At 38.8% G+C, this 19,421-nt stretch overlaps 1 long non-coding RNA gene across 1 annotated transcript; it reads right to left on the bottom strand.

The window, feature by feature from the left end:
* Positions 1 to 688: 688 nt before the first annotated feature.
* LOC131381420 (uncharacterized) lies at positions 689 to 12,351 on the bottom strand. The gene is made up of 3 exons (XR_009210182.1): positions 11,851 to 12,351; positions 1,575 to 1,721; positions 689 to 882 (listed from the first exon to the last, which is right to left on the bottom strand). It is a non-coding gene; the product is annotated as an uncharacterized LOC131381420 (long non-coding RNA).
* Between the last annotated feature and the right edge of the window lie 7,070 nt (positions 12,352 to 19,421).

Genomic DNA, 19,421 nt, shown 5'->3' with positions numbered 1-19,421 from the left:
TGGGGATATGATAAATCTTAAAAACAAAAATTGGAAAGAAAAAAGATAAGAATTGCTTAAAGTAGCCTCCAATTGTTTTTAAAAGACCTAGTAAGAATTTATGTGAAAATACTTTATAAATTTTGAAGCACTGTAACAGGTTCTTACTACTACATGTTTTAAAAATACTGATTTTTTTCTGTGTTTCAGGCACTATTTTGTAATTATTAGTAACTAGTGCACGTAAGTTAGCATAGAAGAGTTGAAACTGAGTTAGTAGTTGCCTAGGAGACCTAAAATAAAGAAGCAACTCACAAGGGTTGGAGGTTGCCCTCGCTCACACTGCCACAAACATTTTTAAACACCACCATGGCTTACGGACAAAGTAGACACGGCACAGGTTTAAACTCAGGGCTGGAGTTGGAATCCCAGCTCCACTACTTAGTAGTTATTTGACCTAAGATAAGTCATGAAAATGCCATTGATGATAATAGACCTTGAAGCGCTCTTAAAAGATTTCATGATAATGCATGGAGAGTACCCGGGCCACAGTCAGGGCCCTATAAATGGAAAATTTTATTACTCTTAGGAGCTATTATTAGTTTTCTAGGGCTATCATAACAAAGTTCCACAAACTGGGTGGCTTAAAAGAAGAGAAATTTATTTCTCGCAGTTCTGGAGGCTAGCCATCCAAAATCAAGAGGTCAGCAGCGTTGGTTCTTTCTGAGGGCTCCCAGGGAGCATCTGTTCCATGCCTCTCCTAGCTTCTGGTGATGGCTGTCAATTCTTGGTGTTCCCTGCTTGTAGAAGCATCACTCCAGTTTCTGTCTTCTTCTTCATATGGTGTTCTCCTTGTGCCTCTGTGTCTTCACATAGCCATCTTCCCCCTGTTTCTCTCCTTTTCTTTTAAGGACACCATTTGTATGGATTAAAGGTCCACCCTACTCCAGTATGGCTTCATCTTAACTAATTATATCTGCAATAACCCTATTTCCAAATAAGATCACATTCTATAGTACTGGGAGGACTTGAACATATCTTTATGGTGGCAGGGGGCCACAAGTCAACCCATAACAACAACTTAAGTTCAGCTTCTAGTCCCACAAACCAGCCAAGTGACCTTGAATGAAGCACTGCCTCCGATACTCAGTATACTCAGTATCGTCATTTATAAATTAAGACAATAGTATCTCTTTATAGAATCTCCCATAGAGTCAAAAGAGACTGTAAGTGAGAGTGCTTTGTAAACTATACAGCATTATATAATTTAATTATAAGCATTTCTGTAAAGAATACAGAGTATTTTGATGCCCATTTTATTCTTAGCTCAGCTCTTATAACCCCTCTGAATCATCCATTGCCCCACAGTTCCTTGCTTGCCTTCAACAAACTCAAATAGGACATTTTTTAAATGATTTGTCCTCTTAACTCTAAGTGAACTAAATTATGCCACTGTATTGTTGGGCTGGGGCAATTGAGTTACCTGACCATTTCCATGAAGTCACAGTGCTAACCTAATTCAATGCGACAGCTTTGTCCTGTAGCACATTCTTAAAATTTGATTATTCTAAGAAAATATTCATTGAGAGGCTCACCAGGATTGCACCAGGCCTGTTTAGTATCCATATGTAAAGGTTAAGCTCCAGGAGTGAGGGCCAGAGGGCAGCTGAGCTGCCATCAATCATCTTTCTCAGGCTCCAAATTGAGAAGAATTAATGTGTACCTGCTTCTGTAACCTTCCGCTGCAGAATTAGACCATGAATAATAAAATCCACGATTAGTCATAAATTGGAAGAGATAGTTTTTTTTGTACTGCAATAAAACAATTGAAAAGTAAATAGGCCTTTTATACTTTCATAAAACAGGCACATTAGAGCATCCGAAATAGCCTTCACTTGGGTTCTTCATTACACTGATAATGACTGCATATTGCCAGTATGTGCCCTCTTAGTGAATAATTTTTTAAGGTCGAAAAACAGAGTACATAGGTACTTGGTTCATTCTCATTAAGTTTTGTACTGAAAAATGGAACCTCTTTTTTCTATTTTCAGATGATGCATATCATAAATTATTACTCACCCCATGTTTCCACCCTCGAGAGACCTCCAAACAATCACCATGCCACAGTGAACATTCAGTAACAAAGATTCAGCCAGAGTTTTCACCAGCTTGAATGGCAGTGATTCCAATTAGGAAAATAGAGAGAGGAGAGTTCAGAGCCACCCAGAATGGCTCTTGCAAGACACGAAATAAAGGCAGCAGCAACAGGGCTGAACATTCCTCCTCCTCCCTAACTCTCCCTTCACCAGTAGGAAACCCAGGATAACTGCAATCACTGCAGGCCATCTGGCCTGAAGTTCTACCACTAGCAGCCCTCCATGGGACCTTCTTAAGGAAGCATGTCAACTCAGGTAAGGGATGTAAGGGGATGGATGACCCTTTGAGACCAAAGTTGGAGCAAAAAACACCAGATGTTCCTGTGCACTGCTCCTAAGAGATGGTTCTGAAGATCAGTTCAGGGAGAGGTCAAAATACTGAACAGAATCTCAGCAACATGGAACCTCAAACTAAGTGACAGGCACAGACAACCCTTCCCCAAAGAAAACAAGCACAGACATGGTTTGTGGTAAGCAGAATTATAAAGATGAATTCCCATCTCCCTGTCAGATTACCAATATGGTAAATTACCAGATTACCTGTTATTTATTCAAACACTAATACAGTTATTGCCTTGATGGAACCATAGAGATACAATTAAAATCCCAAGTACCGAATAAATTGACCTTAAGACAAAGACTAAGTAAATCACATGAGCCCTCTACAAGCAGAGAGTTTTTCTCCAGCTGGTAGCAGAAGCCAGGAATTTGAAGCATAGGGAGTATTCAACACATTATTGCTGGCCTGAAAATGGAAGAGGCCACATAACAAGGGAAATTGGTGGCCTCTAGAAGCAGGGAGCAGTCCCCTGCTGACAGACAGCAAGCCAAGACCTCAGTTCTACAACTGCAAGACACTCAATTCTGCTAAGGACAAAAATGAGCTTGGAAGTGGACTCTGAGCTTCAGGTGAGAACACAGCCAAACAACACCTTGATTTCAGCTTAAACAAAGAATGCAGTCACTCCATGCCAGAATTCTGACCTGTAGAAATTTGAGCTAATAAATAGATGTTTTAATAGCTTCATTGATACATACTTCACTTACTATAAAATTCATTAAAGTGTACAATTCAGTGGTTTTCAGTATATCCACAAAATGCAACCATCACCACTATTTGATTTCAGGATTTCTTTTTCTTTTCTTTTTTTTAATCCCATAAAGAAAATCCAAACCAATTAGCAGTCTTTCTTCCTTCTCCCTGCTCCCAGCCCATGAAAACCACTAAATTACTCTCTGTTTCCATGGATATGCCTATTCTGGATATTTTATATAAACCAAATCATGCAATATGTGGCCTTTTGTATTTGGGCCACATATTGCACTTAGCATCATGTTTTCAAAATCTATCCATGTAGCATTTCTCAGTATTTCATTCCTTGTATAGCTGAATAATATACCACACAAATATATCACATTTTGTTTGTCCATTCATCATTTAATAGATGCTTAGGTTTTTCTATTTTTTAACTATTATAAATAATATTGCTTTTAATATTTGTGTACAAGTTTTTCTGTAGGCACAGGTTTTCATTTCTCATGGATATAAACCTAGAGTGAAATTGCTGGGTCAAACAGCAGCTCTATGTTTAATAACTTGAGGAACAGCCAAACTGTTTTTTGAAATGGCTGCATTATTTTACAATTCTGTCAACAATGTATGAGGGTTCCAATTTCCTGACGTCCTTGCCAACACTTGTTAATGTCCGCTTTTGTATTTTAGGCACCCTAGTGGGTATGTCGTAATATTGCATTGTGATTTTGATTTGCATTTCCCTAATGGCTAATGTTGTACATCTTTTATATGTGCTGATTGGCCATTTGTTTATCCTCTTTAGAGAAATTTTCTATTCAAACACTTCGCCCAAGTTTTAACTGGACTAATTATCTTTTTATTGTTGAGCTGCAAGAATTCTACATGTATTCTGGAGTCGTTGTTTATTCAGAAATACAATTTGCAAATATTTTCTGTCACTGTTTAGGTTGTCTTTTCACTTTCTTGATAGTGTTCTTTGAAGCAAAAAAAGTTTTTTTTTATTTTCTTGAACCCCAATTTATCTATTTTTTCTTCTTTTGCTGCTTATACTTTTGGTTTTATAGCTAAGAAACCATTGCTTAAATCAAGGTCACAAAGATTTACACCTCTGTTTTCTTCTGAGAGTTTTACAGCTTTCTTTTTTTTTTCTTTTTTGATAGAGAAAGGATCTCACTGTGTTGGCCAGGCTGTTCTCAAACTCCTGGGCTCAAGTGATCCTCCTGCCTCAGCCTCCCAAAGTGCTGGGATTACAGCAGGCATGAGCCACCACGCCCATCCAAGTTTTACAGCTTTAGATGTTGCATTTAGATCTTTGATCCATTTTGACTTAATTTTTATATGTGGTGTGAGATAGAGGTTCGGCTTTATTCTTTTGCCTGTAGATATCCAGTTGTTTCAAACCACAATGAGATACCACTTCACACCTACTAGGATGGCTACAATTTAAAAAAAAAGACAATAACAAATATTGATGAGAATTTGGAGAAGTTGGAATCCTTCAATTTGCAAATAAGATGTAAATTAGAGGAACCACTTTAGAAAACATTTTGGCAGCTCCTCAAAATGGGTATATACCCAGGAGTGGAATCATTGAGTCAAACTGTTTATTTGTAAATAAACATTACATTTAAATCAGGAACGATGTAAATCAAAAGAAAATTAAACATAAAATTACAGTTTGACTTAACGATTCCACTCCTGGGTATATACCCAAGAGAAATGTAAACAAAGGTTTACATTGAAGCTTGTATAAAAAATGTTAATAGCAGCATTATTTATAATAGCCAAAAAGTGGAAACAAGCTAAATGTTCTTCGACTGATTAATGGATAAAGAAAATGTGGTATATCTATATGATGGAATATCACTCTACCATTCAAAGAAACAAAATACCGAATCATGCTACAGTATGGATGAACTTAAAAACATTATGCTAAGTGAAAGAAGCCAGACACAAAAGGCCACATATTGTGTGATTCCATTTATATGAAATGTTCAGAAAAGGCAAATCTATAGAGACAGAAAGTAAATTCGTGATTGCCTAGCGTGGGGTGCAGAAAAACGTGGGGATTGGAGGGTGATAACTAAGGGGTGCAGGGTTTCTTTGGGGGGTGATGAAAATGTTCTAAAATTAATTATGATGATTACGGTTACACAGCGCTATGGATATACTAAAGACCATTAAATTGTATACTTAAAATGATTGTATTGTGTGGTATATGAATTATAATTCAATAGAATAGTAGAAAAAAACAGGTGATGGAAAGCATTTGCCTGCAGTCTGTAGTTTTTCTACTCCTGGTATAGGAGAACAAGAACAAAGAGGTCACTCTGTTTTAATTGCCTTTGTACTAAGGAGAAAAATAAGACCTATGTCAGGCACATGGGTAGATGGTTCCTCATAAAGGCTTAAGACAAAACCCAAGTAAATAAAAATGAGTTTGTATTTTTCTGATGAACCTTTTTATATATGTTTTATGTGAACTCATGTGAGGCAAAGGCAGAGAATCACTATACATGATTTCTAGATACTGGCCATAAAACTTTCTTTCTCACCGTTGCTAATAGGAGAATTAGACAGCATATAGTTACGAGTTCTTTAATTCAATCTGGCAATCTCTGTAGTTTAATTGAAGTTTTTTATAAAATTTATACTTAAGGCCAGATGCGGTGGCTCACGCTTGGAATCCCAGTACTTTGGGAGGCCGAGGTGGGTGGATCACGAGGTCAGGAGTTCGAGACCAGCCTGGCCAAGACAGTGAAACCCCGTCTCTACTAAAAATACAAAACTTAGCTGGGTGTGGTGGCAGGCAGCTACTCGGAAGGTTGAGGCAGGAGAATCACTTGAACCCGGGAGACGGAAGTGGCAGTGAACCAAAATTGCACCACTGCACTCCAGCTTGGTCAACAGAGCTAGACTCTGTCTCAAAAAAAAAAAATTATAGTTAATGTAATTTTTAACATACTTTTGTTTTAAACCATTATATTTTCACCTAGTTATTTATCCTTTCTATTATTCTTGTGTTTTAAACCACCATATTTCCACCTAGTTTTTATTTAATCTCTATTTTTCCTTCCATTTCGCCTCTTTTTCTGCCTTCATTTGGATGATTATTTTATATGTGATATTAGCTTATTAATGACAATGCGTTCTATTATTTTAAGTGGTTGTTCTAGGTCTTAAAATACATATATTTGACTTAACATAGTCTGTCTCCAAATATTACTTTAACCGCTTCATGTATATTGTAACAACTTTACAAGGGTATAATTCCATTTTCCTTCTCCTGTCCTTTGTCCTAATATGTATACTTCTATATGTGTTATAAATTCCACAACACGTTGTTATTATTGTTGTTTCAAACAGTGAATTTTTTAAAAAAAAATTTAAATTAGGTCAAAAGTCTGTTATACTTAACCAGTATATTTAACTGTTCCAACATTCTTCAATTCTTTGCATAGAGCCAAATTTCTTCCATTATTTTCCTCCTGCCAAAGACCTTTTCATAGCCTTCTTACATTGGAAACCTGCTGCTAGTGAATTCTTCAAGCTCCATTTTTATATTAAAAAATTCCTTTTTAAAATCATTTTTATATTATTACATGTTATTGAATTATCACTTAACAGTATTTTGTTTTGTTCCCTCCACCCCTTTCTCATGAAGTAAAAATGTTTCTCAATTTTCTTTTGATTTACATAGTTTCTGATTTAAAGTGTGGCATCAGTCTTATCTGGTTTGTAATGTTTATTTTTCTCTGGCTGCTTATAAAATTCCCTTTATCACTGATTTTCATCAATTTGATTACAATGTTGTGGTTCTTTTATACTTATTCTGTCTGGGATTCATTTATCTTTTTGAATTGCTTTATAAATTTCATCTCTTATGGAAAATGTTCATTTACTATTTCTTCTCTTTTTTTTTCTTTCCACCCTGGGGCTCCAGTGACACATATTTTAGACCATTTACTGCTTTTATACAGAAAAACGATGCTCTGTTTATTCTGTTTTAAGTATTTTTTTCTCATTATGCTTCTTTTTTGATAATTCCTATTGCTATACCTTTGGGTTCACTTATTTTTTATGGTATCAAATCTGCTGTCAATCTCATCCAGAGTCTTTTTTATTTCTATTACATTTTTCATCGCTAGAAACTCTATTTGGATCTTCTTAAAACTTCCATTTCTAGATACAGTTTCTAGATTGCAGCACAGGATGGAGGAACTCATTTCTCTCCTCATTGTGGTTATGCTTTACTCATTTTTCTTAAATCAATGAATGCGGCATGTTTATAAGCTGGTTTAATTTTTTGTTAATTTCATGTTTTGTATCATTTCTGGGTCTGTTTTACAGACTAGTTTTTTTTCCTTGCTATGGGCCATATTTTCCGAAAATACTTAGTAATTTTTGATTAGTTGATCAACATAAATTTTAGGTTTTGAGGTGTGATATTTTGTTTTATTGCTTAATATTATATTAGACCTTCTTCTGGTTTGCACTTATTTTAAATCAATTTGATCTTTTTCAGACTTGCTATCATACTATGTTTAGGTTGATCCAGAGTAGCCACTATTTTAGAGCTAATTCAGCCCACTACTAATATTACACCCTTCTAAGGATTCTATCCAATGTCCCATGTATTATGATATCTTCCCATTCTCAGTCATAGCAACATAAGCTTTTCTTCACTATGTATGAATTCTAGAAATTGGTTACATTAGTGTTTTCTGGTGTTTTTTTCCTTGACCTAGGGTCATTTCCTCTGCACTTACTCGCAGATTAATACTCAACCAAAGATACAAGTGGACTTCTCTACAGATCTCTGGAGCTCTCTATTGATCTTCCTCGTCTCCAAATTCTAGCCTCGTTGGATTCCCAAATTCTCAGCCCTGTGTCCTTCGCTCAGCAAGACAACCAGGATTTGGGTTTGAGTTCCTCCATCCTGTGCTGCAATCTAGAAACTGTATCTAGAAATTAAACTGAAATGATTATAGGGCTCACTTTATTTGTTTCTTTTTCCTTGGAAGTTCGAGTCTACTGCTGCCTGTTTCCCATTGTCATAAATTATTGTATTACAGAGTTTGTCTTCATTTTTAGTTGCTCGAAGTGGGAAGGTAAATCAAATCTGTTATCCCATTATGACTAGAAGCAGGAGTCCAGTTTTGCCTGTTTTTGAACTTTACAGAAATGGATCTTTGCAGTACGTTTCCTTTTGCCTCTGGCTTTTCTTGCTAAACATGGTGTTTGTGAGTGCTAATCATGTTGTTTCAGGCCGCATTAGTACATTCATTTTTACTGCTGTTTTTTATTCACAGTTCAACAAATATTAATTCATCTTTTGCTATGTGTGCTAGGAACTGTGTCAAGTTCTAAGGATACAAGTTTTATCAAGATAGACATAATTCTCACTATCAAGAAATGTATAATCTAGTGCAGGAGTCAGCAATCTATAGCTCATGAGCCAAATGCAGACTGCTACGTGTTTATTCAGTCAGGTTTTATGAGAACACAGCCACAGCCATTCATTTATGTATTCCCTATGGCTGCTTTCATGCTCCAGTGACAGAACTGAATAGCTGTGACAGGAACAATATGGCTCACAAAATCAAATATATTTACTTTCTGGCTGTTTAAAGAAAAAGTTTGCTACCTGTATTAGTCTGTTTTCATGCTGCTTATAAAGACATCCTTGAGACTGGGCAATTTACAAAAGAAAGAGGTTTATTGCACTTGCAGTTCCACATGGCTGGGGAAGCCACACAATCATGGTGCAAGGTGAAAGACATATCTCACATGGCAGCAGATAAGAGAAGAGAGCTTGTGCAGGGAAAGTCCCATTTTTAATATAACCATCAGCTCTCGTGAGACTTATTCACCATCACAAGAACAGCACAGGAAAGCCCTCCCCCAATGATTCAATTACCTCCCACCGGGTCTTTCCCACAACACATGGGAATTCAGGATGAGATTTCAAACCATACCACTACCCCTTATCTAATAAATAATATTAGTAACTTCTTGCTATAATAGAGTGCAAATGTGGACAGACACTGTGGCTTAGAAAGAATAAATTACTTACTTAAAATTCTTGTAACTTATACCTAGATCTGTCCAGCACTTAAACCTAGATCTGACCTTCTGATCATCTCCTTGCCTGGAATACAGTACTCTGCAGCCAAAGAATCCTCCCCATCCTTCTAGGTCAAAGCTTTATTCAGGCTTCTCATCTTACCTTGCCTGTCTATAAGGATCTCTCTAGCTCTGACTTTCTGTCATTTGATCCCTACTATCATCTGTGCTATGCATGGAAAAATTAGCTTGGACTATTAACTGTATCAACTGTATTAGTTAGGACTCTGTTAAAAATACAACTCAAGCAAGCTTTGACAAAGAAGAATGCTATTTGTTGAAGGAATACCAGGGTAATTTATATTACTAAAGGATTCAATATTCAAATGGCAAGGTCATGGGTGAAGCTGGTCTTCAAAAACAATTTAAACTGAGTATTTCCTGGGCTCTTCTCTGTATCTTGTCTCTGCTTCTCATGGGTGGGCTTGGTTTCCTGTCAAAGCAGATGGCTTCCTCCATGTGCCAGGAAACAGGGCATCCAACAACTGTTGAATACCCCACCTAGTAATGTCTCCTTCACCCAGACTAGAAAAACAAAGTTATTTTTGTATACTTCCAGCTGGAAAAATCCTGGAGAAGGCTTCAAATTGGCCTGACAAAGGTCAGATCTCCATTCCTGAATCACTCAGCTGCAGCCAAAGGAGGAATGTTATTCAGTATACATGTGCCACTGATAAACCATCTCCTATAGAGTAAGAGTTGTTCCCAGAGTAAAAGGATTATTTATGAATGAGACACTAATTCCAAAGTGTGCCTTGTACGTTCTAACCCTTATTTTCCTAGCATTAAATGCATGTTCATACACACACACACACACACACACACACACAAACACACACAGAGACACATTGATTTCAGGAGACCTGAGTGCCATTGCTATAAATGAGGAGGCCAGAGCTCTCGCTGAAGTGCGTGCAAATACAAATACATCCTCTGGAGCTGAGGTAGTTATCAGGATGTTCCGCAATGCCCCAGTGCCATTCCCGTGACGGCATGTGTCACTTTCCTCAGATCCCTGAGAACATAGCCACTGCTGCACACTCCTGCTTCCTCAATCTCTGCGCCCCCTACTCCTATGAAGCTCTAGGACCTTATCCCATGAGCCTTACTGGGGCCATGACTGTCTTTGATCCCATGCTATTCAGAGGTGCTGGATAACCCTCATTTCATCTCCAGGTCTGATCTCCAAGCTGCCCATGCCCTGTGAGACTGCTCTGGATGGATTGAAGAAAAGGATTGCCTTTCCTTCTAGCTTCTAGTTTATTACAGCTAATGGGGGATGCCTGCAGAAGACCACATAAATAAAGAGAAGTCAAGTCAGAGTATCTATTCCCCAGCTCCCTTCCTATGGGATTGCCATAGGCTGACTGCATTTGTTGGCTGAAGGACGCAGTTCCTTTCTGTCCACAAAACCTCTTTCTCTTCAAGTTCTGCTAACCTGTCATAGTTCTATTCTCCATTTCCCAACTCTTGTCTTGGGTCATGCCATGTAACAAAGCTAGAATAATATAGTAGCTTTTGGCAATTCCACTCAAGGTAGTAGGGGAATCAAAGACTCTTTGACCATAATTCATTGGAATTATTAAAAGAGGAGGTTCATGTTGGCAATGTCAAAGTGCTGCTTATCTTATAGTTCTACCCAAAGGACCTGAAGAGCTCACCTCCTGCTTCACAACCAATCACCATCACCATTTCATTCTCGTCCAGAGGAGAATCAAGTAAAACTGAATGACTAGCCCGTGACTGAAAAGAAGACGGGGTAGTTTCCTGGAACTGAGGAGACTAGCAAGGGAGCAGCAGGGGTATAAAGATGAGGGTGGTTTTCCCAATACACTTCAAAGGGAATGAACATCAGAGACTGCCTATTGGACTGAGTACATAGGACTCAGGACCATGGAGGAGCCTGGGATGGATTGGATAGAACAGGAACCACCCGAAAATCCTCCCTCTCAGCATAGACCAGGAATAGACTCAAGAATGAGACTCTCAAGAATGAGAGTAAAATGCTCTTTCAAATGTTTTTCTGAACTCTTGTGTTATGATTGACCTGCAAGGAGTTGAGGCTGTTTAATAATGTAGTATTTCATTTCTCCCTTCCATTGCGAAGGACCTAATGCTCAGTTAAATACTGTTGAGTCCAGGGTTAGTGGACTCATTTCCCAGAGCTGTGGCCACTAACCTTCCAGAAAAGTAGCCCATCCCTGAATTTTTAGGCCATTAAAAAATAAATAAGAGGACTTCTAAAATTAATCTCTTTGCATTTTGCTTCATTTCAATTGAATGCTACTAGAGTCATTACAATGATGACACAAGAGGTGCACAGTGTGACTGAAACATGGACAGTTGTGTTTTTCTCTGTAAAGACTACTTTCCTAGGTGGAATGAAATAGAAAGTTAACACACCAACAAGCCAGTTGCAGGAGTGACTCTTTCTTGAAAGCTAGGAGGCATATATTCATTTTTCTATTGCTGCTGCAATAAATTACCACCAATTCAGTGGCTTAACACCACACAAATTTATTATCTCACGAGTCTGTCATTCACAAAACTCACTGTTCTGTAGGACGGGCTCAGCTGGCTTCTTTCCTCCCAATCTCAAGGCCAAAATCTAGGTGCTGCCTGGCCTTGGCTCTTCTGTAGAGGCTCTGGGAGAGAACACGCTGCCAGGCCCACACAAGTTGTTGGCAGAGTTCAGCTCCTTTCAGCAGTGGCACTGAGGTTCCCACTTCCTTGCTGGCTGTCAGTCAGAGGTTGTTATCTGCTCCAAGAGCCTTGATTCTGGATGCTGTCTTCATATTTAAAGCCAACAACAGTGAGTAAAATGCTTCTTATGCTTCAACCCCCTCTATCTTCTGATACATCCTCTGTCAACCAAGCTAGGGAAATTTCATTTCTTTTAAAGGCTCATGGGATAAGTTTGGGCCCACCTGAATAATCAAAGATAATCCCCCTATTTTAAGATTCATAACCTTAATTACATCAACAAAGTCCCCTTTACCATGTAATGTAACATATTCAGTTTCCAGGGATTAGGGCATGGACATATTTGGGGGTCATCCTGCCTGGTGCAAAAGACAATGAAGCCAGATTATGGCCAAGTGCAGAGACGAGATAGCTTAGACCAACTGATGCCATTTTTGCATGTGATTTTTTTTTTTAAGTTATCTTGTTTAATTCAGTGTACTTGGAAAATGCTATGAAAATAAATTGTTTCGATATACTTTTTCTAATTACATATGTAAATATATGATATACTGATATACATGTAGAATATATATATAGTCAAAACCTTGGAGCTACATATTTAGCTCATTCAGTTTATAAAAAAAAAATCTACCACATAGCCTCCTTAGCAAAGCCAATACTCCTTCTCAAGATAATCAATCAGCTGAATCAGTCTGACTCTCAGAAAAAAAGACACTGAGTTAATTGTTTATCCAAAAAAAAATGAATTCTAAAATCCACTGAAAAAGGCATGAATCATATGATAACTTTATAATACCGTAATACAAATTACTAGAAGTTGTTAGGATTAAAATGATATTGATCTAATGTAATTAATTACACATAATTATAAAAATCATTCATTATAATTTTTATGCTATAAAATTAAGAATATATCTATTTGCTGTTTTTCATTAATTAACTTGCAATAGTATAACATTTAATATGTGGTTAAAATGATAAATTCTTTACTAGAGGAGGCCTAGAATGAAAGGGAAGGTACTCATTGTTAGGCTGGTGTGCGTGTGTGTACTAAATGTGGATGTTTGGCTTTGGGGAATGTTGTTGGGAGAATTACCTTGATGCAATGGTACCCTCCAAGTATGCTCTCAAGCAAGCTATCTCAAAGGCCATGGGACAGAAAGACTCACCAACCAAATTTAAATACTTGAATCACATGAGCTATTTAATCAATTTAAAATATAGCAAGAGGCAAGGGAAAGAGATGGGTTAATACACTTAGGATAGGGTATAAGAAGGTTGAACCAGGGTCAGCTTCTCCCCGAGGCACCACAGACACACTGTCCAGAGACCATCCATTTTTAGGAGCCCACAAAATGGTTTTAATTTTTTTTAAGTCAGAAAAAAAGAATGAATGTAATCTACCCTGGATTATACTAGTCTTCATACTAATTCAGTGGTAAATATTTTTAATATTTCTTCATGGAGGAAGAGCCCCAGAAAGGCTAAAATGCCTAGAACCCAGACAAGACATTCCCATACAGACAAGGATTGGAAGACCACACTATCCAAAGTTTGGGGGTCACACAGTTTTCACATAGTGTCTTTTCCTGCTTCAATCTCCCCCATGGATGGTGAGGTTATGAAGACCAGAGCTCAGGTTTGAACTCGGGGTTTAGGCCAGGTGCAGTGGCTTGTGTCTGTAATCCTAGCACTTTGGGGGGCTGAGGCAGGAGGATCACTAGAGAGCAGAAATTTGAGACCAGCCTGGGCAACATGGTGAAACCTCATCTCTATTTAAAACAAAAGAAAAAGAAAAAAAAAGAAGAGTGAACAGAAAGTAACCGGAGCCAAAACAAACACCAGCCCATCTGAGAGACTCAGGGCCACGTGCGCCTGGCCATAGCTAACGCTTGGGAATTAGCCAGCTCAACAGCTTTAGGCTTTGACTGAATGTCTTAGGCAGAGCACATGTGGGGCCAAAATAGGGCCATACTGGGAGTCACCAGTGGATGGACAATTTAAGTATGACATAGTTGTCAGGCCAGAAGTGGCAGCATCATATTTTATGACTTGGTCTTTCCATATCTTTGTATCTGTATGTAAATCTCTTGTTTTTTCCATCATGCATTCCATTTCTTCTGTTTAACTAGAGATGGGGTCTTGCTATTTTGCCCAGGCTAGTCTTGAACTCCTGGCCTCAAACAATCCATATCTTACAGGTTACTACTATTATATTTAACATGTTTATGGATTCTGCCTATGTCTCACAAGATATTTTTTGGCCATTATCTATTCTTAACATGTCCTGTGAATGTTGCCTGCATCTCATAAGCTACTAGCTTATTAGAAAAATTAAATAAGAATAATGTATGAGATTAAGAAATTTCACCATTTACTTCATTAAATGTAATCAAACCTGTTTTATGTAAACAAAGAGAAAGTTATATACCATAAAAAACTGTACTTCATTAATTTTTCCTCATGCTTTCATCATGTTTTTATTTTATATCAAAAAGTAGAAAATAGTAAACATTTTATAAGGTGAAATTAGGTGAGCATTTTAATTTAAATATATGTTTAGTGTTATAAAGTATATTTAAACTAGAAGGAATCACATATAAAAAAATTTATTCATAGGCTTTATCCAAGGTAACTTGAAAATTTGATAGTCCCTAAAAATACTCTAGTTACATATTTTAAATTAATCATCACTAACTTATTCTACCTGCGCTGTTAACAGACGCTTTTCTTTTTAGTTAATGACTTATTCTAGGGATAAGCATTGGGATGTAGATAAAACCAATTTCGTGAAATATGTCTGCAGAGAGGTAGAAAGGGGGAAGCCATTTTTAACTTTCATTATTTCTTAACAATGCTTTTTGCTTTATCTTTGTCAAACTCTCAAGAGCTATGGATTTCTTGATAATGGTGAGGGATGAAAGAGCAGATCATTCAGTGAAAGGCCCATGACTACAGTTAGTATTTCTGACTTCAGAACACACAACAAAGGCCAAAATATCCCCATTTCTAATGCCATACTTCATCTTTAACAGAAACACGTTCAAGATGGTAAAAGAAAGATTTTGAGAATCTTTGATTTCATCAATTAAAAGACCCTTCTTTCGAGTCAGTATTTTAAATTATCTGTGCCCTGGGAGACCTTACCGCCCAGAGCAATGAGTCAGTAAGAATTGGAAAGGTGAAATGTTTACCTTTCTTAGATGAAGAGGTAGGCTACAGAAAAAGGAAAATGGGAAAAGAGAACTCTGTAATGCCAGGAAAGAAGACCCCAGGGATCTAAGCACCCCAGTCATCTGCCCAACTTCTCCAGACTCTGCATATTTTAAACACACAAATTTCCTTTCCCTCCAAAAAAAAAAATCCATGAATTTCTTGAATAATATTTACTGGAGAACAGGCATAGCAAAATATGTATAAATCAGGCTACTAATGTTAATTGTAAAACTGAAATTATAAACTTCCCTGTTTTTGCCATAGTGTTTTGCCACCTTTGAAGCTTTGGTCTGAAATACACATATACACACATATATTTAGTCAGAGTATTTGAATAACCCAAAAGACCAAAGACTGCCAGTGGACAGCAATGTCTCACTAGGGCTATAGAGTGCAACGCCCCTATCAGAGACCGAGGGCCTTGCTCATTCAATTCAGCATTTTGTGGGCATCTCTGGGGTACAATTAAGCCAATTTAGTCTGAAAGGAAAGCTGTTGGATCAATTAAAGGATAAAAATAAAATAACACATAACAAGAGTATTGGACATGGTTTTGATTTTTTGGAAAACACATAAGTGCATAATCTGAGGCTGGCAAGAAAACAGCCACACACGGCAAGAAATAAGAAGGAAGCCAACCGCCACTGGAACCTCAGACATGAAGAGAAATGATATTTCATACCAATTTTGTTTGAATCGATGGGCCAGATTTTATACAGACTCCAAGAACCTGATACTGCTGTTAACAAGCTGCTTGTATCCATGGTTTTCTAAGAAATGCTCTGGCCCTGAGTTTAAATCTCACCCAAAAGATAATTATTATTCTTAGAACTAACTCCCTCTTCCTCATAAGTCACTCATTTGGGCCAGGTATGCAATATTTTGCTCTGAATATTTACATCTTCCTCTGGCAGAGGTTTGACTTTGGCCTTGGAGAAATGCCATTGATGAAGTTATAACCAAGAGCACAATTTGGATCAGAGGTAGGTTTGGCCAAGCTGAGTTCCAGGGTCAAGTGTCTAGGAGAGGCAGGAATAGAGAGATTAAACAGTGGTCAGGATGGGAGGGAACCAAGGATTCAAAGGCCTAATTCTCATACGGCAAAGCTCTGGAGCCAAGTATCAGGCCAGATTGCAAGATGCACAGGGTACAAGTAGAAATGGGCTGTCTGGATGGGATGAGTTGGGGGGACCCAAGGTAAAGAGGCAAACAACTGTGGATCGAAGATAGCCCACCAGCTTCCACTGTCTCCTAGGAGGCGTTCTAACTAGGGAGAGGCAAACAGCAAGGCAGCAAACCCTGGGATCAGATTGGACAGAGGGTTTGCCATTTGTCCAAGTTTGATTGGGTAAACTCTGAAAAGCCTTCCTTTTGCTACTGCTCAACTTTATTATCAACCTCTAAAAATACATCAAGCATCTATCCCTACATGACTGTTTTCATACAGTTTGGCTTTCAACCAGAGAAGTTTCCTGCTTTCCAGAACACTGGTGTGAATAACCTCTCAGTGCATCCACATTCCTATGCCAGCTCTCCATTTCCCCTTCCACACTCAGGCTCTCCAAACCCTAGTCTAGTTCCAAACCAAGCCAGGCCTAAAGGAAGGAAGTGGTTGAATTGCTTCAGTTCACTCTCCTGTCCCTTCTGACCCCATCCCCCATCTGGTAGGGCATAGCGTTAAGCCACCTGCCTGGAGACAGATGGAGGAATGGTGCCCAGGCCACAGCACTGTGCCTGGATCCACGCCGGCTGGTATTCCCTGAATTTCCTTGAATTTCCCTGACCTAGGTACAACCTCATGATAAGAGTTTGCTGAGCCTTCCAGGAAAACTGTGCCCACCTACATAAACCTCAGCTGCAAGGATCTGTGGCTGGACTTACTGGTCCATAGTCTACCCTACCGCAGAGGTGATATTGGTGAAGGATCTACCCCTTCTGACACTCCCTACTGTGACCATGTCTTACAAAGAGTAAATCGCCTGATCGTGCTACCAAATTCTGATGTGTAACCCATCATCCTTTTAAGTCATGGCGTAAACTAGTACCATTTTTATAGAATGGCATTGACATGTGTCTCCTTAAATAATATTCCGATAGCAACTGACTCCTTTTTCAGAAACAACAAGTTCACAGGCTCTGGAAGAGAAGGGAGGAAGAGCAAAGAGGAGTATTGTATAAATCATTCAACTAACAAGTGCCAAAAAGCTTTTTACATTCTTAATCACTGAACAGAAACACATGTATAGAACTTGCATTTAACCATGACTGTAGACAGATTTGGGTGTATTTTGGTGTATTTGTCTCAGTGCCTCATGAGAGTACACAGGTGAATAATCAGGGAACTTACTTTAAAAGAGCACATTTTATTTGGGAGAAATCTGGAAGGGCACCAGGGTCAGGGTATGGGACCCCTCCTCCCATGCTAAGCCTTCCAGAACAGTCTTGATTTCAAATATTCAGTCCTGTTGTATAACCAATTGATACTTCAACACTTTCTCATCCAAACTGCATCTCCTGACCATCTCACATACATAGGAGTCCACGTGTCCTGATTTAGAGAGTTGGAAAAAAAATAGTGCCCATCGATACATTTCAGTAGAGATGTTTCTCCAACTTTGGACTTTTCTAGCTAGAGCTGCACTCTCTGCGTAATACTCTTCACTGCACAGATAAGAAGAGAACTTCTCAAGCTTTTCTGAGAATCCTCAGAGAGCCTGTAGAAAACACCAGCCCTCTGACAGGAGTTGGGAGAGCATTAAAGCAGAAGGCTCTAGCGAGCACTCACACCAGCAGAAGGTGGGCAGAGGATGTGTGCCCTGGCACAAGGCTTGTCCAAGGGGGCAGGAAACTGGAAGAGACTTTGAACACTGGTAAGCTGCAATCTTTGACAACTCAAATGAGACTGCCTTCTAGGGCCACTAAAAGCCTCCTTTTGACAAATTGGAATCAAATTATTTCAAGTGTGAAGTACTAAACTGTCCAATAGGACATATCCACAGAGTTTCCAAGTTGGCTCTCCCAGACACACAGGATACTAAGAGAACCATGTAGAAGGGTGAGATTCCCTGGCTCTTCCTTTACTGACCACTCAGCAAGATCCTTGACCTTGGCATTATCTGTATTATTGCAGTCTATCTTCCCGAGTCATGAATTTGCTACTTTTCTCATTCTGGGTCTGGGTGTAACCTTTTGGAGGTGCTCCTCTCAGCTTTGTAGTCTTCTCTAACTCATCCAGCAGCCACAGGGCCAGGTGAGAGGTGCTCCACTTTCCATCTATTTCTGTTGGAGTTCACTCTGCTGGTAATGTGGCATCAGCCACTGCTACCTAGTTTGACAAGGAACTCTCCAATCTGCATTCACCATACAGCTAGCATATCTCCAACCTTAGCATCCAATAAGTATCAGTTTTTGAGGAGCTATTAAAGGCACCTATCTATCCACTGTCCTCCACACATGGTGCAGAAGACAGATGGTACATGTTCTGGGGAGGGAAGAGTATCTTGCAAACGACAAACCAGGTCTGCCCACGAATAGACTTTTTGCATAACTCGCTGGATTTCTCCACCCAGAACATCCCTTCTGACATCAGCTCTATCACTTCCTAATATTCCCATTAACACTTCAACAACTGGCCAATACCTTAGGGGATTCCTAAACACCTCTGCTGTGCCAAAAAAAGGTGAAAGTCCGTGGTCCTCAAATCAGGACTCATATGTAGGCATCAATGGGTTGCTAAACACACTGAAATGGTATGCCATGTTTTTCATTTTTTTCTGCAAAAATATTCTATAGCTTTCATCAGCTCTTATAGGAATCCATGACCCAAGTGATGTTAAGTTCTACTGCTTATGGTATATTCCAGTCAAGTAGAAATTATCATTTTTCTTTTTATGGAAAATAGGAGATGCACCGTTTTCCTGTGCCTAAACTGGAAAACCACTGCCAGAAGCCTTTTGAAGTAACCAAGGTCATAACCCCATAGCCTTCCACTTCTCTCAACCTTTCTTCACAGGCATGGTCCTGTGACCAGCTGTCCATGGGTGCTGTTGTGCCTGATTCATTTGTTCCTGGCTCTCTGCCCACATCTTCTGGTGACCCAGCTTGGGGTCCTAGATTTCATCACTAGGGAAGCATCTGTCTCCATGGGCACCGTGGCCAACTTTGGTACCTACTTCCACCAGGAATGGCATAGACCACGAATT

This window comes from Hylobates moloch, unplaced genomic scaffold (assembly GCF_009828535.3).
Source record: "Hylobates moloch isolate HMO894 unplaced genomic scaffold, HMol_V3 SCAFFOLD_16, whole genome shotgun sequence".
Taxonomy (NCBI): Eukaryota; Metazoa; Chordata; class Mammalia; order Primates; family Hylobatidae; genus Hylobates; species Hylobates moloch.
Note: the sequence above shows the minus strand (reverse complement) of the source record. Positions and strands in the feature narration are given on the sequence as shown.